The sequence below is a fragment of the Pelodiscus sinensis genome, chromosome 13, assembly GCF_049634645.1.
Source record: "Pelodiscus sinensis isolate JC-2024 chromosome 13, ASM4963464v1, whole genome shotgun sequence".
In the NCBI taxonomy this organism is placed as follows: domain Eukaryota; kingdom Metazoa; phylum Chordata; order Testudines; family Trionychidae; genus Pelodiscus; species Pelodiscus sinensis.
The window spans coordinates 25,577,599-25,590,870 of NC_134723.1; the positions used below are offsets into that span (position 1 = coordinate 25,577,599).

General features: G+C 39.7%; 1 protein-coding gene and 1 long non-coding RNA gene across 17 annotated transcripts in view; one reads left to right on the forward strand and one right to left on the reverse strand.

Moving 5' to 3' along the window:
• NEXMIF (neurite extension and migration factor) overlaps window positions 1-13,272 on the reverse strand; it is a 292,741-nt gene that overhangs the window by 278,177 nt on the left and 1,292 nt on the right. The gene's annotated exons all lie outside the window — the stretch shown is intronic.
• LOC142831230 (uncharacterized) overlaps window positions 13,049-13,272 on the forward strand; it is a 65,097-nt gene continuing 64,873 nt past the window's right edge. Inside the window, exon 1 of the long non-coding RNA XR_012906901.1 lies at window positions 13,049-13,221. This is a non-coding gene — a long non-coding RNA (uncharacterized LOC142831230). The remainder of the gene's footprint in view (window positions 13,222-13,272) is intronic.

A 13,272-nucleotide genomic window follows, 5' to 3' on the forward strand; every position in this document is an offset into this window, starting at 1 on the left:
CCTCACCAGCCAGACACCTACCCCAGCCTGCTCCTGCCTCCTCCTTCCTGGCAAGACACCTGCCCCCAGCCTGGTCCTGCATCCTCACCCCTGGGCAGACACCTACCCCCAGAGAGAGGGGGCTTGGTGAATGTAGTGAGTAGGAGACGCAGCCCCCTAGTATTCATGTAACTTAATTCTCAATATCTCAAAGAATCTGCTGTGAAGTTTGCTTTGGACAACACCTTGCAGATATTAATTACATGTTCTGCTATTATGTCTGAATTCAGCAGAAACAACAAGACGCTTAAGCATGTATTTATGGGACTTAAGTACTTTGATGAATGGACCCCTTACTTCCTACAGTAATAGGTGCTATACAACACTTAAAACAGGGGTGGGGAATCTTTTTTGGGTCAGGTGCCACTGACCCCCAGAAAAAAAGTCAGGGCCACACACGAGAAGCAAAAACACAAAAAACAAGAACAAAACACACCCTCACTGATATGGTCCCCGAATAAGGAGGAAGACACTCCTCACATACCCCTCACACACCAGAGCCTTGAAGCACCCAGGCTAGTAGATTGTGTGTTTCAGCCCTATGGGGAGAGCATGGGGGGAAGGGCTGGAGTGCTAGCACAGGCTCTCCAGTACTGGGGAAGAGCCCTGAGCCTCAGGGGCCAGATCCAGGCAAGCCATGGGCTGCATCCAGCCCCCAGGCCTAAGATTCCCCACCCCATCTTAAAAGATTAGATTGGCAGAAACAGTATTAATATACAAACAGTCCATGCTGCAAACTGATGTACATGCATCTGACGAAGTGGGTCTTTGCCCACGAAAGCTTATGCTCCAACACTTCAGTTAGCCTATAAGGTTCCACAGGGCTCCTCGCCGCTTTTGCAGATTCAGACTAACATGGCTACCCCTCTGATACTTGACTTAAAAAAGGAGCTCTCTCTTTCAGGGACATTATTAATAATTATTTTTATTACCATAGTCCTGGGAGTTCTGACTGTGCTAGGCGCTATACAGACATGATATACAAAACTATCAAGCTCTTTATGTATTAAACCAATAGATACTTTATCAATTTAAACTTTTCTAAAAGTTCCTGCTCCTGCCCTCCCGTTTTTATATACTCTGGGGACACAGAGAATTAATATCTGTCCAGTGCTTTGAATATGTATAGTGCTGTATAAGGTATATCGTTTTAATTATTACACAGTGCTACAGACTATGAAAAAAAGATTAAACAAAAAAGTGCAATCAAAACTAATAAAATCCATAACATTTTCAAATAACCCATTTTCTGCTAGTGTTCCAATATACTTCAGGCCCTACAGAATTCACAGTCATGAAAAACACATCAGGGACCATGAAATCTGGCCTTTTGTGTGCTTTAACCCTATACAACACAGATTTCATGGGGAAGACCCAAGTTTTTCAGATTAGGGGTCCTGACACAAAAGAGAGTTGCCAGGGGTCACAAGGTTATTTTAGGGAGGATCGTGGTATTACCAGCCTTACTTATGCATAGTCTTCAGACCTGGGCAGCTGCAGGGTGGCAACTGCTAAGTGAGGGCCCAGCTCTGCAGGCAGTAGCGCAGAAGTAAGGGTGGCAACACCATATGCCTTCTGACGGCAACAGCTCTGCTTTCAGAGCTAGTCTTCCAGTCAATAGCTGCTATACTCCCCAACTGCCCAGCTCTGAAGGCAGTGCCGCCTGCAGCAGCACAGACAGGTAGCAGTACTACAGCTTGTCCCTACAATAACCTTGTGACACCATCCCCCTTTTTGTACTAGGACCTCTACAATTACAACATAGTTAAAATTCAGATTTAAATAGCTGAAATCAAGAATTTTACAGTTTAAATCCTATGACTGTAAAATTGATAAAAGCGGAACATGAATTTGGCAGGACCCTAAATAGTCTGCTCTACTCCCACCATTTACCAGAGTTTCACTGATATCAGCTGAATGCTAGTCCATTCACCAGTGCGGCAAGGGCTGATTGGCTGGACCCTGGATATTTAAACAGTGAAATAGATAAGAGCTATGCCTAAAATTATTTTAATGGTTTAAATGTTTTTATTGCAACTGAGCACACACAAACAGCAGAATACATATTCATGTGATAGCCAGTAAGTCATCAATTTTCACAAAAATAGGACAAAAGAGCTACATTTTACCATTGTTTTCCTACCTCCTTCCATTAAATGTAGGTAAAATTTGTCTCAGAGGGAATAAAATTAAAGAAATGGTCTATTTCATAGTATTATGTGTATAGCCAAGGATTCCAAGTTATTGGGGGGGAGGGCGGGAGGGAGAGAAGGGATTTTTGTTGTTGCTGTTGTTTTTTGAGAGTCCCTTCATTTTACAGACTACAAAACAGTTCACTGACTTGCACTATGATTTTTTCCAGTTCTATTAATATACAGTCAGGCCCATTATCATGTGATGCATAGAATTGTGCAAGACAAAAATACTGAAATGTTTGTTGGTAAGTGGCAACAGATTTATCTTCTGAGTAGTACACAGTGTTCTAGCTATATGACTTCGCCAGTCTTTAATGCTCAAAATTTAAGAGCTAATATACCAGATGCCATTCTACCCCTACACATGGCAAAATTTATTTCAAGATACTAATAAAGTTACAGATATACAATAGTAGTTGAGAGACTAATGGGTTAATTAAGGACTGAGAGTTACCACCTCAACTTTTTTATTTACCCGTACTTGAGATTTAAGTGCAATTTTACCAGTTGTATTCAAGAGCATGCACAAGTTGAATGCAGTTGGACATACTACATACTATAATATTCCCTTTTGTTCATATTTAATTGAGTAGAATATTGGCACCAGAACTCACTGATGGCGACCAAACCAATTCTGTGGTTTATTTCAAAGGCTGAAATGGGGAAAAGCAACCCAAAGGAGGTTTCATATAAAAATTACAACACTGCACAGTAGTAGTTTTAACTACTCTCAGTCAATACGCTTTTGGAATATGGTGTTTGTGCTCCATCATGCACAAGCTTATTGATCAGACAGATAAAGACTTTCAGTACTACATTGTACAGTCAGTTATGAAGCATAACTTATGCAGTATCTCCTTCTCCTGTCCTGTCACCAACATTGAAATTTCTCATCTCCTATCCTCCTTAAAACCCCCCTGCACCTATCCCATTTCAGTACAGTAGTTGACTTTCTCCACCCCATTCTTGCATCTCTCCTCTTCCTATAGCTTCAGAAAATGGATGGCAAAAGGTCAGGGTTTGTCTAGATCAAAAGCTAATCACAGATTTTTTGTTCAAAAATCTCTAGAATTTGTGTGGTAGTGATTACCTCCAAAATCAAAAATGATTGCTATGGCTGAAGGTTTAAATCGTGGTCTCCCTTAATTTGTCTTGGACTAGCCTTTGAAATTCAGAGATAGCTAAAGAGGGAGCTTTCAAAAATTTGCCACAACAGCACCACCCTCCCCCCAACATCCTGAGAAGACTATGGGGGTCTTTTCATGTAACTGCAATGAAACATCTGCCAGTCGTTATTGTGAGGAAGATTGGGATACCACAGAGTCTGCTTTATACTTTAATCAGAAGTCAATAATTCCTCAGAGCAGTCACCATGTAATGGTCAATATGTCAATCACAAGCTAATGCTATTTGTAATTCATCATCACTACTAATAGCAATCTACCTGCCAGAGCTCCTAAAGAGCAAATCTTGCAGCGCATTCTAGTATCTATTAAGCACTATTTTTTAATCTATAAAATATGAGTAAGACTGTACACAAGTACCAAATTCATTTTGTATAAAATACAGTCTCTAAATTCACTGCAGACTAGAAACATGGAACTCACCGCTATGCTAGACATCATGGAGTGAAGATGATTTAATCTGTAACCTAAAAAACTTCCTCTTTTTACAGATCCTCTAAAGCCAAGATTCAAATATTTAAAAAAAAAAACTTTGGCAAGGGATTAATATAAATTAAAGAGAGAGAGACACACAATAAATAAAAATAATCTTACTGAAATCTTATTGCTAGAACTCAGTCAAATAGCCTCACCAGATACATAGGACAATTAGGTAGGTAAAAATTACTGAGATAAAAACCCCCAAACTTCTCTTTTGTTTTTTTGGTTGGTGATTTATATAGATATAGATATAGATATAGATATAGATATAGATATAGATATAGATATAGATATACACATACACACACACACACACACACAGAGAAGCTGATCAAGGAAATTCTTTTAACTTCATTTTATGGATGAAGACAATTAATATTTCGTTGCAATTAAAAACTCACTAATTTACACGGTGGTTGCAGCTGATGAGTTTTAGTTCATTTTGTCAAAGCTAGTAGGATTGACTATTGGTTCTTTTTCCTTTACTTCCATTAAACTTCAGATGTTTTCAATTATTAGTATTCATATCTTTCAATACTGTATGTTAACCTTATTGTTGGTATCACCACAAAGTTTGCTATATTTTTGCCCACATCAGCAAAGTCAACTAGATGTTGCATCTCAACATTCATCTAATTCTGTCACAAAAATGCACAATACACAACTACATAATGGATTTTTAAAAAAAGAAGACAGAGTTTGATGTTATATAGGGACACTTTAAAGTAAAAGTATCCAACTAGACACTATAAAGTCATTCTACACATTGCTTCATACAGAAATTAAAAAAAAAAACTAAAAACAAAACAAGGTAAAGTGCCACAACTTCGTTTGGGAAATTCTGGCACGGCCCTCTCCAAATCACTAAAGGCACATTAAATACCAATTATAGATATCTGGTAGGGTTGCCAGATGGTTTCAACAAAAATACCGGACACACTTGATACTACATCACAATTTACATTACATCTTATTTAGAAAATACCAGACATTTATATTTTCTCAATTTGTTTCCCGAACAGAAAGCTCAAATATTGGACTGTCTGGTTCAAAACCGGACACCTGGCAACCGTAACATCTGTCCACACAATATTCTGGTTTAATTAACTAGCTATTTGTGACTATGCTATCAAATACTCCCACAATTATTATTTTTTTTAAATTGCACCCCTCTTCTATTATTTGCATTAACAAATGAGAGACACTTCTTAAAAATCAAATCCTTCATTTTTACTAGCTCAGCTATCAGATACAGTCAAGAGGGTCTTTCATTTAATATCTCATCTGCTGGACGGCACCAGCCAGGTATCAGTATTGCACCAAAATGTAAAACCTATTAGCCTTAAATCTAGGTTTAGGACTTTAAAGCCATGACCTTGTGGCCTGTAGAAAACCATGCTACCAACTAAACCAGACTGACACTTCATTCCTTTCATCTTTGTTAATTCAACACACATACACTGTTATTTCAGGAAAGCAGTTAAAGAATTCGTTGTAGTTTTTCCAACAGCTATGAAGGTCAGATATAATCCTGACTGCAAGAAGTCCCTCCTCCACCCCCAAGGCTGCATGTGTTTCTGCTTGTTTTAAGCACCAACTACTGAGTGAAATCTAGATCAGTCACTGGGGAAAATGGCAGCTAAAAGGCAGCTAAAATAGAGATATGGAAGGAATCTAACTGACCAGATCAGAAGACCTGGCTATTGTAGCACATGGGAAAGAACCGCTCTTGATGTGCAAAACTAGTAGTTTCACTTAAAATGCTAAAAATTAAAACATTAAAAAAGAGCTTCAGTAGCACTTCTGAGGGAGAAAAAAAGGCTTTGGAAGCTTTAGATTTGAAGCCTCAGAAGCTTCTTATGAAAAATGCAAGCTTTGAAAAAAAAAAAACTTCTGACGATTTAAAATATTCTTACTTTGGGTTCTTCTACTGCCAATCAACTATTGATGCTGAAACTAATAAAAAATAATTAATACCAATAAATAGATCTTTCATAAGGCTCAAAGCTCTTCTTCCTCATCACAGATTCTAGTTAATCACTTGTACGTTACACAGGAGACAAAATCTGAGGATTTTCTAGTCCAGGGGTTTTCAAACTTTGGGTCATGACTTGTAAGAGGAAGCCACTAGTTAACCACGAGATGCCTTTTTGTTTGTTTGTTTGTTTATCTGAGCATCGGCAGGCATGGCTGCTTGTAGCTCCCAGTGGCTGCAGTACACCGTTCCCAGCAAAAGGGAGCTACAGGAAGTGATGCAGGCTGAGCCACCATTTCCTGCAACTCCCACTGGCCACAGGAATGGCGAACCACAACCACTGGGATCCACCCGTGGCCACTCAGGTAAATAAAGATCCACCCGTATGTTCAGCCACTCAGGTAAATAAAGTATCTCATAGCCAGCCAATGGCTTACCCTTTCAAGTCGTGACCCAAAGTTTGAAAACCCCCATCTTGACCATTTTGCTCTGTGACTTACAAATTAAAGCGCTCCTGGGAGAAAACTCTGAAGGGTGGCAAAGAAAATTTGGCTTTTTCCAAGTTTGTGGCTCCAAACTGCAGCTCTGAAAAACTGTATGGCATAACAAACACGATAATTCTGTAATACTGGGTATTTTATGGACCACATTTTCAAAAGAGTTCAGATCTCACTTAAGAAACTAAGTATACAGAGTTTCAAAACAGCTCAATATTCAGCAGCTCACAGTGTTCCATATGGAAGCTTCTAGGTATTGGATACCTCTGAAAATCTAGACATTTACAGGGTTGCACAAATTCTTTTGAAAATCTCTCTGTAGATGTCTGCATGTCTTCACAACAGCAGCTCTCTGATAAGTGCAAACCACTGTCTCTCTGTACACTTACAATACTCCAGAAATAATTGCATCATGATGGCAAAACCCACATATGTGTAGAACTGCTAAAGGAGAGAAAGACTGGAAATGTCTCCAAATATGAATCATATTTCCAAGGACCCCCATTGCTCCCCTCCTGCAATAGTGAACTATAAATAATGACAAAGCTTAGCCATAAAACAAAATCACAAAAGAGTAAGGACCACTTTCATAACATTAAACGGTAACCTCACCTCTAAGAAAATTCCACATGAGATGAAGGGACAAGTAATAATGTTTCGGCTAAACCAGCACATTTGACACATAACCTCACCATTCTGTCAATCTAAAGGAAGTCCAGATCCATCTAAGCTTTGCAGTTCAGGCCACATATAAAGAACAAAACTGGAAACCAAACTCTTCTACGTTCTGAGGAAGTTCACATCTGAATTCAAACTTCACTTATAGATAATGAAGCGTTACTCCCGCTGTAGAAGGCACCGTTAAGACCTCACCTGGAATATTGTGTGCTATTCTTGTCTCCGGTGTTTAATAAAGGTTGACTCAAAGTGGAACAGGTGTAAAGAATGGTTACTAGAATGATCAGAGGAATGGAAAACGTTCCTTATGAGAGGAAACGTATAGAGCGTGGCTTGTTGAGGCTAACAAATCAAAGGCTGAGGTATGATGTGATCGTCCTCTATAAATACATCAGAGGGATAAACAGGGAGGAAGAGGTACCATTTAATTTAAGGGTCAATGTTGACACAAGAACAAATATAAACTGGCCAGACACAAACAGACTTGAAATTAGACAAAGATTTGTAACCATCAGACAAGAGAATTTCTGGAACAGCCTTCCAAAGGCAACAGTCAGACAAAAACTTGCTTCAAGACCAAGCTTAAAAAATTTGTGGAGGAAATGGTAAGATGAGGTTTTCTACAATGGGATATGGCCCAACCCCAACTTCTATTAGCAAATATTTTCAACGGTCAGTTGCAATACAGGTTGAAACTTTCTAGTCCAGCACTCTCTGGTCCAGCCAACATCTGTAGTCCAGCATGATTTTAGTTAGCTGCATGTCCACTTATGGGTGTGGTCAAGTTTCCCCCACTCTCATAAAGTTTATTTACAGCCACCAGTCCTGACTCTCTAATTTACCCCTAAATGTCTGATGAGAGCCCAGTAAGCAGCAGTAGTGTTGTAATGCTGCTAGACAATGTCAACCTCCTGTGGTTCAGTAAATTCTCTGGTTTGGCACTGGTCAGATCCTGAGGGTGCCGGACTAGAAATGTTCAACCTGTACTAGATGGAGAGCAGATAACTTTTCCCAGCTGGCCTTGCTGGTAGAGCTCACCAACATATTTTAGATCATCTATGGGGTCAGGAAGGAATTTTCCCCTAGGTTAGAGACCGTGGGAGGTTTTTATTATTAATTATTATTATTATTATTATTTCCTCTGCAGTGTAGGGTGTGGGTTGAATTAGACTAAATGGCAGCTTTTCTGTAACTTACGTCCTAAAGTCAAGATTTGAGAACTTCAGTAACAATACAAAGCTAGAGGTATAACATCCATGCTTCAGGGCGTAAGCCAACTTAATGGCATGGTTTCTTGAACCTTCCTATGAGGAAGCTGGTACTGGCCATTCTCAGTGACAGGATAATAGACTCGACAGATGGACCACAGGCATGGTATGGCATTTTTTATATCATTCAAACAGCTGTAGCAAAATCACAATATAAAATCAGAACAATTTTAAATATACCTACAATTTAACAACTTTACAACCATCCAGATTGCTATAGTCATCTCCTGTGAAACACATACGAAACACTTTCAATATGCAAGCAGGCCTAAATATTAAAAGTTTTAGCATGATCTGACAAATACACTGGATGAAAGATATCCTTTGATACAGGCTCATTGCTACAGAAATATTAGAGGCTGATTGGTCTAGCTCTTGCTATCTGTCACTCAGGAGACATCAATTTGCAACAGTCATTCAACTGCAGTCTTACCTAGACTGTATTATTCCCCTGGAATTGCTAACAAAATATAGCTAGCATTTACTACCTAACTGTTCAAAATGTTACTCACCAAAGGTAACTCTATTTTGTTGTTTATGGGAATGCCCTATTATGTATAATGTATGGGCGCAGGTTCAAAACTGTTTTATAGAAATGATGGGTACTTCAATAACTTTCACACCAACTCGGTATCAGCAAAGCTAATAAAGTCAGTGGGTGGGAATTTGAAGTTATCAACCCACTTAAAATGAGAGCAAAACAGTTATCCATAAGTTTCTGAAGATCTTATGCAAAATCCATATACAACATCTGGAAACCAGAACTACCTTAAACTTGTCAAGCTTAGCACTCTCTACAGGACAACTCAACACATTATTTAATATTGTATTGCAGTAGCATCTAGCAGCCAAAAGATGGAAGGCACCATTGTGCAAGGTACAGTACATAGAACAAATAAGACAAGCTCCTACCCCAAGCAGCTTGCAATTTTATTGAGACAATAGCTGGAATGGTGAGAGTGGTAGGTCTGATAAGGTATCAGTGAAACCTGTTTCACTTGGTTTTATGTAATATGGCTCATTTATTCACTGATGGATGGTTCCACAAAATCAACACTGTGCAGCATCTGAATAAATGGATGGATACCCATGCATGGGTAAAACCAATCCCAGAGTGGGATAAACTACTCCAGATCTATGAGAGACTAAATATACAATCTTCATCCAGTTGAGAGTATAAAACTCTGAAATAGCTTATTTCATTAACCCTTTAATCCTGATTCTCCATAATTTCTATCAACCCCTGAAACTGTCATTACTAATCAACAGTGGCAATCTGGCTTTGTTTTTCACACAGACTACCTACCTACCCGAGGTTTTAAACTTCAGTCCGTCACTGTAGTATCTGAGCACAACATAAAACAGATTGGAAAGAGCAAAGTCCTAGAGCAAAGGTGGGGAACTTCAGGCCTAGGGGCCAAATGTGGCACCAAGATTGCCTGGATCCAGCCCTCAAGGCTCAGGGATCCCCCCACATTGGGTCGCCCACCACCTCCAGGGCTGGTATTTCAGCCCCCACCTATAGGGCTGAAGAGCATAAACTCTACTAGCCTGTCTTCCCCTCTCCTTCCCCCCGAAAGTTCTAGCATGTGAGGGGAATGTGAGAAGTGTCTTTTTCCTTCTCAGTCAGGGGCTTCTCACTTGTATATGGCCCCCCAACTGATTTTTCTGTGGGTTAGCAGTGCCTGACCTAAAAAAGATTCCTCACCCCTGTCTTAGAGGGCTTCCTGGAATCCCTGGCTCTTCTCCCTTTTTGGAATGTGGGATTTCTGCTTGGGATATTTTTGGTTGGTTCATTTGACCATTTCAGGTTGGTTGATTGTTCTTTTTTTAGAGGTAGGCAGTTAAGAGGCAGGTGTTATTCTTTTGTAGTTTGGGTTTCTGTGTTTGGTTGTAGGGAGCTACTACCAGAAGTGCTGGTGTTGCAAATCTCAAAGGTAGAAAGACTTTCTCATAAAAATGGTTGGATTCTGGATTCTGGATCTGTCTAATCTGGAAGGGCATTCCAAATCAGCTGATGCTCTGAACTGAGAATTCTTTGTCCTTGTTCTTGTGTGCTTCAACCTGGGCATTGCATGCACACAACACACATTCACTCTTATTTTCAATAGATCAAAAGAGAAAGATTAAACACACACAGACATTTGTGTGTGGTTCGCACACAAATATCCAGCAGGAATCATCAATCTCAGGGAGTACTCCATAAAAGTACAGTCTGCCTTATATTTCACCTATATATTTGTACTAGCTTGAAAAGTTAGCATCTACCCATCAAGATTTTTTTCAGTGAAAAGACACCTCCCAGGCCGGAACAATTAGGAAGACTAGGTAAACCACTGTTATAAGCGACTTGGTAAGACACAGATGGGAGCTTCTTAGATTGGGGATGGACAGGGAGAAAAATGCATGAAGTTAGCTGGTCTGTTCCCTTTTTTTTGTCCTCTGTTGTGTATTTTCAGCCACCTACACAATTTGAAAGATACCGTATTGCTGTGCAGGCCAACTCTGGTCTGCCATTCTTCCTTAGTTAGCACTTTGGGGGAAATAATTATTCACAAAAACTGCCATTGTGAACTGAGAACCCAAAAAAATCAATGTAGCTGGGTATGGACCATTGCCACTGCAAAGCAAATACTCAATCAAGACATGGATCAGTGAGAATTATATCACTGGGAATCCTTAAGCACATTCATCGTGTATTTTTAATATTTATCTTATTACTTGCTGCTTTCTTCTCTCTCCCCCCCACTTTGAAACACACATACCTTCAAATACCTCTCTCTTATCAAAGAGATTCATGAGATTGGGCATGAGATTCATATACGCAGCAGGCAAGATCTTAAATGCACAACTAGGTTTCTTCCCTTTTTAAAAAATAAAGCATTGGTGCATAGCAGATTTATTCATTGAACAGGTTGATTTATTTAACAGACTTGACATACGTCAAACCCCACCATGTGCTTACATAATTGTTATCCATTTAACAGGTCTGTTCTTTTGTCAAATATTTGTTTAAAAAGTGGTTCACTGAAGATTGCTGCCTTGTGCACAGTTCACATATTTTAACAAATGTATTCTTGTATTAGGTATCAGCTGAAGTAACTTAATTGCATCCTCCCTGCTTGAGTGCTGTCATTCTCCCCCCCCACCACCACCTTTTAGGATTTTCCTCTTCCTAAACTAAAACAAAAAAGTGTGTGCGCACACACACACACACACACACACACACACACACACACACACACACACACACACACACACACACACACACACACACACTTCCTACCAGAGATATTTTGCTGTTGGCACAGTGGTTACTGCATTACCATACTGTTCCACTGATAACAGCAGGTACCTAAAACACAGCAAAAGCAAATCTGAATACCAGGATGTTGATAGATGTGAATAGATTGCAAGCAAGCTGACCAGAGAGGCCAGCAAGGGGCAAAAAGGATGAACAGACCACCAAGCAGAGATGGGGGAAGGTTCAGACCAAATTCCAAGGCCAAATAATTTTTTTTATTACAAGAAAGAAGATTCCCCTCTCTCATACACACACACACACACACACACACACGCCTGTCCTCTTCATCTTCCCCGGTACACACACAAAGTCCTTTCACCTGGTGAATGTGTAAACTACATATTTTCAGCAGGGGGTAGATGATATTTTAGAGACAAGCAAAGGTTATGCATTTTTAGTCACTAGTCCCTTAGAATTGGTTTGGGTTGCTATACTGTAAACATTCCATTTTCAGATTGCACAATTAATTTTGGGCATTGATTTTTTTAAATCAGGTATTACAACACATGCCATACATTACACTTAGTAAACAAAAATACATTACTGCTGTCACTGTTGCACAAATGCAGTTCAGAACGGAAGATACTGAAATAAAAATATGAGTCCAATTTTCAATTGCTCACCAGACAGATGGTTAATTATATTCACAGCCGCATTTTTCACTGAGATAGAGTTTCAGACAATGAGCCAGTTTTATTTGATTAGCCAGTTTTCTAGTTTAATATGTGAAATGACAGTTACTTTAATGCTTTTTTGTTCCTCGCTAAAAATGAGATTTCAGTGTAAATTCTTCTACCATTCAAAACGTCATTGCTGTAAATAAAAACCTGGTCATATGTTATCCAGTGTGTAAGTAGTGTAAGTAAGACACAGAAAATACAAATGGCCTACAGTACTTTGGGTTATAGAACCTTCCCCCCCCCCCCCCCACACACACACACAGTGGAATATTTTAGTTCTCATCAGAAATCGCAGTAAATAAAGTACCTGACATTCAGTCTCTCTCAAAGTACTCCAATGCCGTATTTTTACCAAAATTTTCTTTACCAGGGATTCAGAGACAAATTAAATATATTTCTTAAACAGTTCTCAGTGATCACAAACAGGAAATGTACGAAACCAATAATAATAGTTGCCCAAAGACTTACAACTAATAGCGTGACGTATGATTTTTTTTTTTAAAAAAAAACTTCTGGAAGTATTCAAAAATGCAAAAAGCAAATTTGGAGCGGACAGAAACACAAGTCTAATTTCATTCCTCCACTAGTAGTTCCACAGCCGAAAAGTCTGTGGTATTCACACACCTTCGGTGCCCCTTCTGACAGTTTGCTCCGAATCTCTCATTTCTTTCCCCTCCGAACATGTATTAAAGCAACTCATTGCGCCTTGTAAGCCTCTGCCCGGAATTCCACTTTCAGTGTTCTACGACACGAGAAAGAAGCCAGGAGCAACAGAGCGGAGCCGACACATTCCCCCTTTTTGGGAAATCCATCCTTGCTCGATGGGACGGGAAGGGTTAAACTTCACTCCTGCCCCGCCGCCCCCCAGGTCGCCTGGAAAGCGTCTCCGCGTTCCCACCGCTCACGGGAGACACAGCAAAGGTTGGAGGAATTTGATTGACACGATTTTTGTTTCCCTCCTGGCAGGAGACG